Below are 9,026 nucleotides of genomic sequence, written 5' to 3' on the forward strand. Positions count from 1 at the left end.
TAGTCAAAAATTTAAACCCAATAGCTAATCTGCACATATTGACTCACAACCAGGAAATAATTCTGTTTATTATGGTTTCAGATCATCATGAAAGGCACATATAGAAGGAATATCAACAAAACAAATGAAGTATGTCAAATGAGTTCTAGAATGAGGTGAATTATTTAATTATGATAAAGCCCTCTGGAAGCATGTGCATGTCATGATATGGTTGAATAATAACATTTGGGAATTACTCTCAATGAGGAGACAATGTAATAAGCAAACAGACTAGATAACACGGAAGCACAAAAGACAATTTTCAGTCTTTCACAGGATAAAAACATCACATTAGACTACTAAATATTCAAGGATGCGAAGGAAAAACGTAATGATGTAAGAAAAAGGAAGAAAGCCATTCCTGTCCTGTTTTTGTTCTTAGACTGAGCTGTTCATGAAAAAGAACACTTTCTCTGACTCTCAGTCCTGTAGAACTGGAAGCATTAGCATCAGTCAAGGGACTTGGTTATATGTCACTCCATGGCAGAAACTTGAAATTCAGCCTGGCAAGAAAATATTGGTTAATAAATACACTCTCATAATCAGTATCCCACTGCAGTGACAGTTACATTAATCCATTCACTTGGCACAAAAATCATGATCTAATGTTCTCTTGTGTGGCCCCATATCCTAACACGATTGTATTGGGATTGAGTTACATCAACTTTAGAATATACATTCAGGCTGGAAGAGGTTGTGTCAAATTAGGAGAAAAAAGGGGAACGTGTAGACTGAAATTATCCAATATTATAATACAATGTTTGGCTGAAATACTGAAGTTAGTTGCCAACAGATGCCATGGAGTATAAACGGTATTGATTTGAGGTAAGCATGAGAAGGTACATTCGTGTTGTGGTTTTGGCTAAGACAAGGCCTGTTAGAAAACTTGCTTTGGATAGTGTTAACAAGTAGTATCATAGGTCTGTTGCTCTGACGTCCTCCTGAATTCTGCTTCAGAATTTTTGAATTCTCTGTGTTTCATGTTTTCTTCCCCCCATTTCCCTTCTTTAAGCTTAAATGTCCTAGATCACCATTTTAAAGTCAGTGCTACTTTCATATATAGCATAATCTTGAACAAACCTTGCTTAAGCATTTTCTTGCTACTATAATTTGTTAAGAACGACTGTAGAAACTCAGGTCATTGTAACCATAAAAGCAGAAAATGCCACGATTGATTTATGAACACTAATGACTCTTGGATATGCATTACTAAATGTACAGAATCTTCTCTTTAATTTTCAGGTATTTTAAATTCTATCTGCTTTTTATTTTCAAATCAACGTTCCTTTTTGCTCAGAGTATAGATGACGGCACTCCCACTTTAATAACAACTGCTAGCAAATTGAAAACCCATGTCTATTTGTCACCTGAGCTGGATCTTTATAAACATCCCCATCCTTCTTTCTGCCCTTTCTGATTCAGTAGGTCAATGATTTTCCTTTTTCTTAGGCTTGTTGTTTTAGTCTCTAAACACCATTCTAATTTGGGTCCCAGAGTCATCTGCACACACACACACACACACACACACACACACACACACACACACACATTTTCATTGTTATATATAATGTAGAATTTTCATATTTTAATAAACACTACCAGTATGTACTTGCTTTTCCCTAAATTAATCTACATTCAAGGAACCTCATAAATATAATTTTGAGTTCTCACTTAAATTTCTGGCCAACACATTCGGACCACTTCAAGTGTCTCTCTCATTTACAGTGGCATAATGGTGTGAATATACAAACAATCTTGCAGTTTCTTTCCACAAATCTAGTTTAGATATTTTGTCTTTACTATTACAGCTCCTGTGAGTAGAACTGATGCTAGAAGTGGAGAACTTGCTGTCTTTTCTGAATGACTTTACTTCTTCATTTCCCATATTTCTGAGCCCATTTTACTTTCTGGTATAGCCACTGTAATTTAATTTCAGAGTAAGTTTGAACCATATTTCTTTATAAGAATCCATCTATTTATTTCCTATATTTTATTTATCATGTTCTCTGTAATCTGAAGATTCAGAGTCCACAGTTGGCTCAACCTCATTACACAGCCACGTGGAACTATGCCGGTCCCTATATCAATTTGTATTAGTCAGGGTTCTCTAAACAATAGACCTGAAAAAATGGATGCATACACACACACACACACACACACACACACACACCAATGCTCACTCTAAATATATACATATTTATTAATACTAAATATATATACATCTAATACGTATATAGTATTTATTACAGTTATTACAGCATCTTATAGGCTACAGTCTGGGTAGAGCAGCAATAACTATCTCATAAAAGAAAGGATAATAATACAGAAGTTTTTCATTACACAAGACTGGGTATTTCAGCAGTCCTAATCTGATGCTGGACTCTAGGGGGAGTCCTTGAAAGCTGCTGGACTTAGGAAAAGTTGAACTCTTGAAGGAGTAGGAGTAGGATGTTCTACTATCATAAAGGAAAACCTCAACAACAGGAGAGATGAACTTGTCAGCACAAGGCTGAGTGCAAGCAGGCAAAAATTCTGCTTCTTCTTTGCTCTTCCTTTCATGTGAGTTCCCCCAAGCAGTGTCACCCAGATTTGTGGTATGTTTCCACCAAATAACAGGATTAATAAAATCCCTCATGGGTATGCCAGATATTTAGCTTTTAGTTGATTACAGATGATGTCACATTGATAAGCAAGATTAGCCACCATGGGTTTGTATAAGTCAAACTCTACGTCCTTAGAGTTTTCAAATACCTTTTCTTCAGTTTACCTTTCAAGGTTGGTCATAACATCATCAGCGTTTAGTAGTATATTCAGCTCACACATGTTCCCCTCAGCATGCTCTCAGTACTTCAAGGTTGACTTATGCTCATTAATCGCTGAATGGTACCTTTTTATTTTATAATATAGACTTCCTTAAATAATGTACTTCTTTTAAGTTCTCATACTCTTTTGAAATAATGTCCATTTTCTTACAGCAGTTGAAACTGTTAGTCACAGTTCCCTGAGTCAGGTGTGGAAATTAGGTATCTTTACTCCTATCTGATTTTTCTTCCTGCTGTTTTTAAAACATACTTTCCATCATTCTGACTTCTATATCCCCTGATCAGATAGCATGTGATGTTACACATCAAGGCAATTATAATGTGATTGAGGACTTCCTGTCCAATGAATATAAGTTATGCCATTTTAGAGAAATAACAGTGATAAATGTAAACAGAATTCCTCCTGCTCAGGGAATCATTTAAGTGGCTTGCTGCCGTGTTTCTGCCTCATTCAACAGGAAGGTAATAGGAGATTTGTTGCCAGCTGGTACCTTGTAGTAGAAAAGTGGATTCCTATCTTCATTTTTAAAAACAGTTCGTGACAAATAGTTAATGGTTTTCTATGAAAACACATCTGAGGAAGACACCATGGTTGTTATCAAATTATATAAATATTACATTTTAAATCTTTAAAATTATTAACTTCCTATCATTTTTTATTCGTACAATTCTCTAAATAGACCAACAAATACAAAAATCATATTAAATATATACATTAATCTGTGCTATTTCCTGATTAACATTTAAGTTTAAATTGGTAGGTATATCCTTCAAATAGTGTTTCCTTTTATATAGTGCTAATTTCCAGCTTTTAAATCTTAGTCAATAAAGAGATACATAAATCCTAATTTTTCACATATTTGCCACTTCTATTTTTGAATAATTGTTAAAAGCTCAAGTATTGTATAGAATGAAGTTTATCCATTCACATTTTTCAAAATTAAGCAATGCATAACTTCTCAACTTTATGCAAGCTAATAATTAATTACAAATCAGGTTACACTAACATTTTATCACCAGAGACACAATTTAAATCAGCAAATACTAATTCCAGAAACTCAGATGATGTCTTCTTCATGTGAAAAGCAAGATAATGAATTCAGTTGACATTCCAAACCCATAATTCATAGACAACCAAGTTAATTGAAGTCTGATCCTAATTAGTCTTAACAATAAAAACTTGGATTCAGATATTGAGAGCAAATCTGAGAGATCAGAGAAGCAGAGCAACCAGCCACCAGAGACTCTCACCTCTATGAAATCTGAGAATGAATGGGGGCAGTTCCTATCTCTACAAATCCTCAGACTCAGACTGAATGGAGGGGCCGGTATCTTATCTCCACCTGCCTTATGTTGCTGTCTCCACCTTCCTAGAGCTGGGATTAAAGGCATGAACCTCCCTTGTGCTGGGATGAAAAACATGATCCTCTCAAGTGCTAAGATGAAGAGAGTGAGTCATCACCACCAGGATCTGTTTCTCTTTTAGATTGGTTCAACCTTGTGTAGTCGAGGGTGGCCTTAAACTCCTGATCTTCCTGCTTCCTCCTTTCAAGTGCTTGGATTAAATGTGTGTGCCACCACTGCCTGGCCTCTATGCTTAACTAGTGGCTAGCTCCACCCTCTAACTATCAGGCAAACTTTTTTTGCCAGAACACAAACAAAATATCATACAACAGTTAATTATGGTTATTATAAAGTTTTTTATTTAAATATAATATTTTAAAACTTTTAGAGATGTGAAAGAAGCTTATCCAATAAAAATGCATGCCAAAAGCCCAGATTGCTTGTGTTTAATCCTCAGAAACCACATGGAAAAAGGAGACCAATTCCCTTTAGTTGTTGTCTTGACATGTGTGTTCTAGCACACATGTAATAATTTGGAAATAAGGAGCAAAAGCAGATTTAACTTTATTTATTTATCTATTTATTTATTTATTTATTTATTTATTTATTTATTTATTTACTTGTTTGTTGTTTGTTTTGAGACATGGCCTTACTATATAGTTCTGGCTGCCCTGGAATGAACTATGTAGACCAGGTGGCCGGGAACACACAGAGATTACCTGCCTTTTCCCCAAAGCAGTTTTCGGTACAGTTTTTAATCTGAAATGTTTTATTATAATTCACAAAATATTAAGACATGGATGCTTTAAACGCAAAAGAAATGATGTCACTTGTAGGTGAATAAATTGAAAATATTGGCATTTTACAAAGTTGAATAATTTAATCATATATTTACTTTATTTGATTAACATGTACATATGTAAAAATAGATTTAAATCACAAACAATTAAATTAGTAATACAGTAACAGACACATTTAAATCAATACAACACATGTATTCATAATATCTCAGATATAATATAAATTAAAAGGAGTATGCTCACTCTTTCTCTAATCATCTTATAATAAAGTAGCCAAAGTTACTGAACGAAAATGTGTGCAAATGTCAATGATATGTGAGACACCAACCATTATATAATAGGTTGTGTACCAGGACAATGAAGATGTTTCTCCACATGAAGATAAATCCATGTGTGATAACACCTAACTTGAATCACAGCAATAAAAATATAAATCTCATAGCTTGATATTAGCCTTGTATCTTTTTCACCAGCAACTTAAGTTGCATTTTGATACAATCCCATCTTTTAAAACCAATGCACTAACAATCAATGTAAACATGGGAATCAGAAATTATCATTAAAGTCTCTATAAATGTCCCTTATGCAAATCCAAATCCAAATCTACAAGAGAAATGTAGAGGGTATGCTTATTAAGGCTAAATATTTTCCAGTTAGCCTGCAGGGGCAGTTTCAACAGTTATAAGTGACTGAACATCCACTTTCTTCATTACCTGAGAAACACTTTTTGTGCATTAGTAGCAATGACCATATGTGTCTGTAATTAGTTATAGATTGCCTTCTCAACTGGTACTTGACACAGCTGTTCTTCACAACCCCCAAAGAAACTATTTAAGCATTGTTATCTTTATTAATTTCTGAAACCGTGAGTACATTTACATTTGTGAAGTGCCTGGGTTTAATTATGTATTAGAAAATGTATCATTTTTCTAATCACCATGAGCATTAATATTTAATCAATAAAATTGAATTCTTACACATGGATGCAGCAATTGCTTCTTTATTCTGCAATAGTGGGACTATTCTATAGTCATTGCTCTTACAGTTGTTCCAGTACTTAGCATTGTTAGCCACATTAATCAGGGAATATAGTGACCATAGTTCCAATCTTCAGAATCCATATAGATCTGTTGACTTTCATGTTCTATTTTTCCTGAAAACTGAAACAATATACAACTATATTTCTGTGTGCAGATGATACAGCTCTGTGAAGAGAAAAAGAGAGAGAGAGGAAGAGAGAAAGAGAGAGTCCTTAAGGTTTGATAAGATTCAAGATGAACCCTGAAATAGTACATTATCTTTTGTTAGAACTGAAATAGAAAGTAATGATGAAAAAAAAATCTCTTTCAACAGGCAGGCTTTCAGGTCAGAAGTTGAACACATGTACTAAGCAAACAAAAGAAAGAAACCTCATGATAGCGTAGACACAGTTAATGCCTTGTGAAACTATTAGAAATAAGACTATGATGAATTCTTTCATTAACTTGAACCTCTAAACTTCATCTTCCATATTGTATGTAATTTTTAATGTAAGTTAATTTATACTATGATGTTTATTGAAAATTAAAACTTCCCATCAGCATGATTAGTTATGTGGGAAATAAAGGAGTACTTTTATTGAGATATGAGATATATGACTATGTACAATCTTACACATAGCCACATAAAATATTATGTAAAATCACACACATCTATGTAATACACATATAAATTTGTGTATGTATATAAATATATAATTAGTGTAGTAGTAAACCTAAACAGAATACATACAAAGAAATCAAAAAAGAAGGATAATAATTGAGAAAATCTGGAACAAAGGAAATCATACAATTATATATGATTCTTTTCAGAATTAAAACAATAAAAAATCACTAGGAGAATGAATAAACCAAATTAATGATTCTTATCTAAGTGGTTTGCATATAAAAATAATGTTTTCCCATGAATGTATGTATATATTTTATATTTTATTGAATTCTCCATATAGTATGTTTCAAGGTATGGGTCTGTTCATGTTGCATTTCCTATTTGTTCTAAAATCCATTACAGACTGTTATTCAATTCTGCCTCTCACTATGAAACCTCTAAGTAATTATTAATTAGTTGTAGGTTGGAGATATTAATTCCTAACCCTTTATTTAAAACATAGATATGAATATACTGCTCTGGCCCTGACATGAACCCATTTCACATATCTTTGGTGTTGTCTCTTAAGAGTCTGTTTCAGAAAGGCTCCAATCTGTTACTATCCCATCATCCCTGCAGTACAGTGGAAGAAATACAGAGATCCACAACCAGATAATATGTGGAGAGGGAAAGATCTTGGGCCAGTCACTTCTAAATGGATTGTCTCCACCGTATCCTTCCCTGCATAGCTCTGGGAACACTGGGGCAGAGGAGAACGATAGCAAGTAGGAGACAGGGGATGGAGGACATCAAGAAAATAAGACCTTCTATACATAGTGTGACACAAGTCCGTATGAACTCAGAGTGATTCAGCATGTGCAGGGCCTGCACCAGATGGGGTCCCAACACAGAGAGAAGAAATGTACATCAGCTCCCATCTTAACCCAGAATAGATCTCCAATTTATAAGTACTCTCACATGAATAATGAGTTTTCTCAAATGGAGTTTCACTGGGGATGAAGTGCATACTTAAGGGCAGTCCCTGTGCCTGGCAGTAGATAGCCAATAAAACAAGAGCTCAGTAGAATCTCTGAGGTTCTTTGTTTCATAATATTTTGCCACTGCATTTCTTTTAACCATTCAGTTCCTTTGTGTGTGTACTATGGCATCCAGTTTACGGTATTCCTGTGTGTCTCTGTATCTATATGTGTTTCCTATATTCTTCTTTGACTTTGTCTTCTGTTTGTTTTGCCCTATTCCTCTTTGTTTGCTTTATCTTATCAAATTTTTATTATTCTCTAGATTCCTGTATGTTTTTTTTTCCTAAGGAGAGACAGAACCGGTTTGGATTGTGATGGGAAGCTAGATGAGGAGGAACTCAGATGAGCTGGTAGAGGGGAATCCATAAATAGAATATATTTTATGAAGAAAGTCTATTTTCAATATTTTTTTTCAGATACTATCTTCTCATTGTGGTTTCCTCTTGCCTATTTTTCCCATATCCTCCCCATCACTGAACCAATATAGTTTTCTGTTTTTTATTGTCTCTCTCTTTAGATTAAAAAATCAGAATAAATTAAAAAATGCAAAGAAAAGCATGAGAAACACATACACACAAAAACTCATAAAAACACAAGAAATGAAAAGAGTATTATACAAGTAAAAGTTCAGTAAGACAAAAATATGTCCAACAAAGTAATAAGACAAAAATTCTCCAAAAATACCATTGACTTCATTTTGCTTTGACTTTCTAACTGAGCATGAGGCACTGTAAATAACCTTGGCTGTTTGTAGGTTTCTGTGAGGACCTTTGGGACAACAACTCGATTATATTTAATCCATTCCTGGCATTGGAATTTTCACCTGCTGGTGAAAACATATATTGGGCCTTTTTCTCTTCTGATATTTGGTGATTCCATTTATATTTCTTTCATATATCCTCTAATGTATTACGTTTCCATATGACCCCTTATAAGAGCCTTAGTGTTCCTTGCCATTCCCTATATCCCTCACTTATACCCTTCTTCCTTCCTCCTCTTCATTTAATCATTTCTTTCCAGTCCCTGCTCCCATCTCTGACTATTTCCCTTTCCTTGTGATATCCTGAACTCTCATATAGCTCATTCCACTGTGCTGAAATTTGTAGTCATTAGAATTGTCACATACTCCTCAGAAGCTTAAAACTTAACATCCACATATTAGTGCATACATACCATATTTGTCTGTGGGGGTCAACGTTACCTCATTTGGGAAGATGGTTTCTAACTCAATTTATTTACCTGTTAATTTCATTTTTAACAGTTGAATAATACTCTGTTGTTTAAATGTACCACATTTTTATTGTCAGTTAATCTGTTGATGGACATCTCAAATATTTCCAATTTCTAGTTATTAT

This window comes from Peromyscus eremicus, chromosome 11 (genome assembly GCF_949786415.1).
Source record: "Peromyscus eremicus chromosome 11, PerEre_H2_v1, whole genome shotgun sequence".
Classification (NCBI taxonomy): Eukaryota; Metazoa; Chordata; class Mammalia; order Rodentia; family Cricetidae; genus Peromyscus; species Peromyscus eremicus.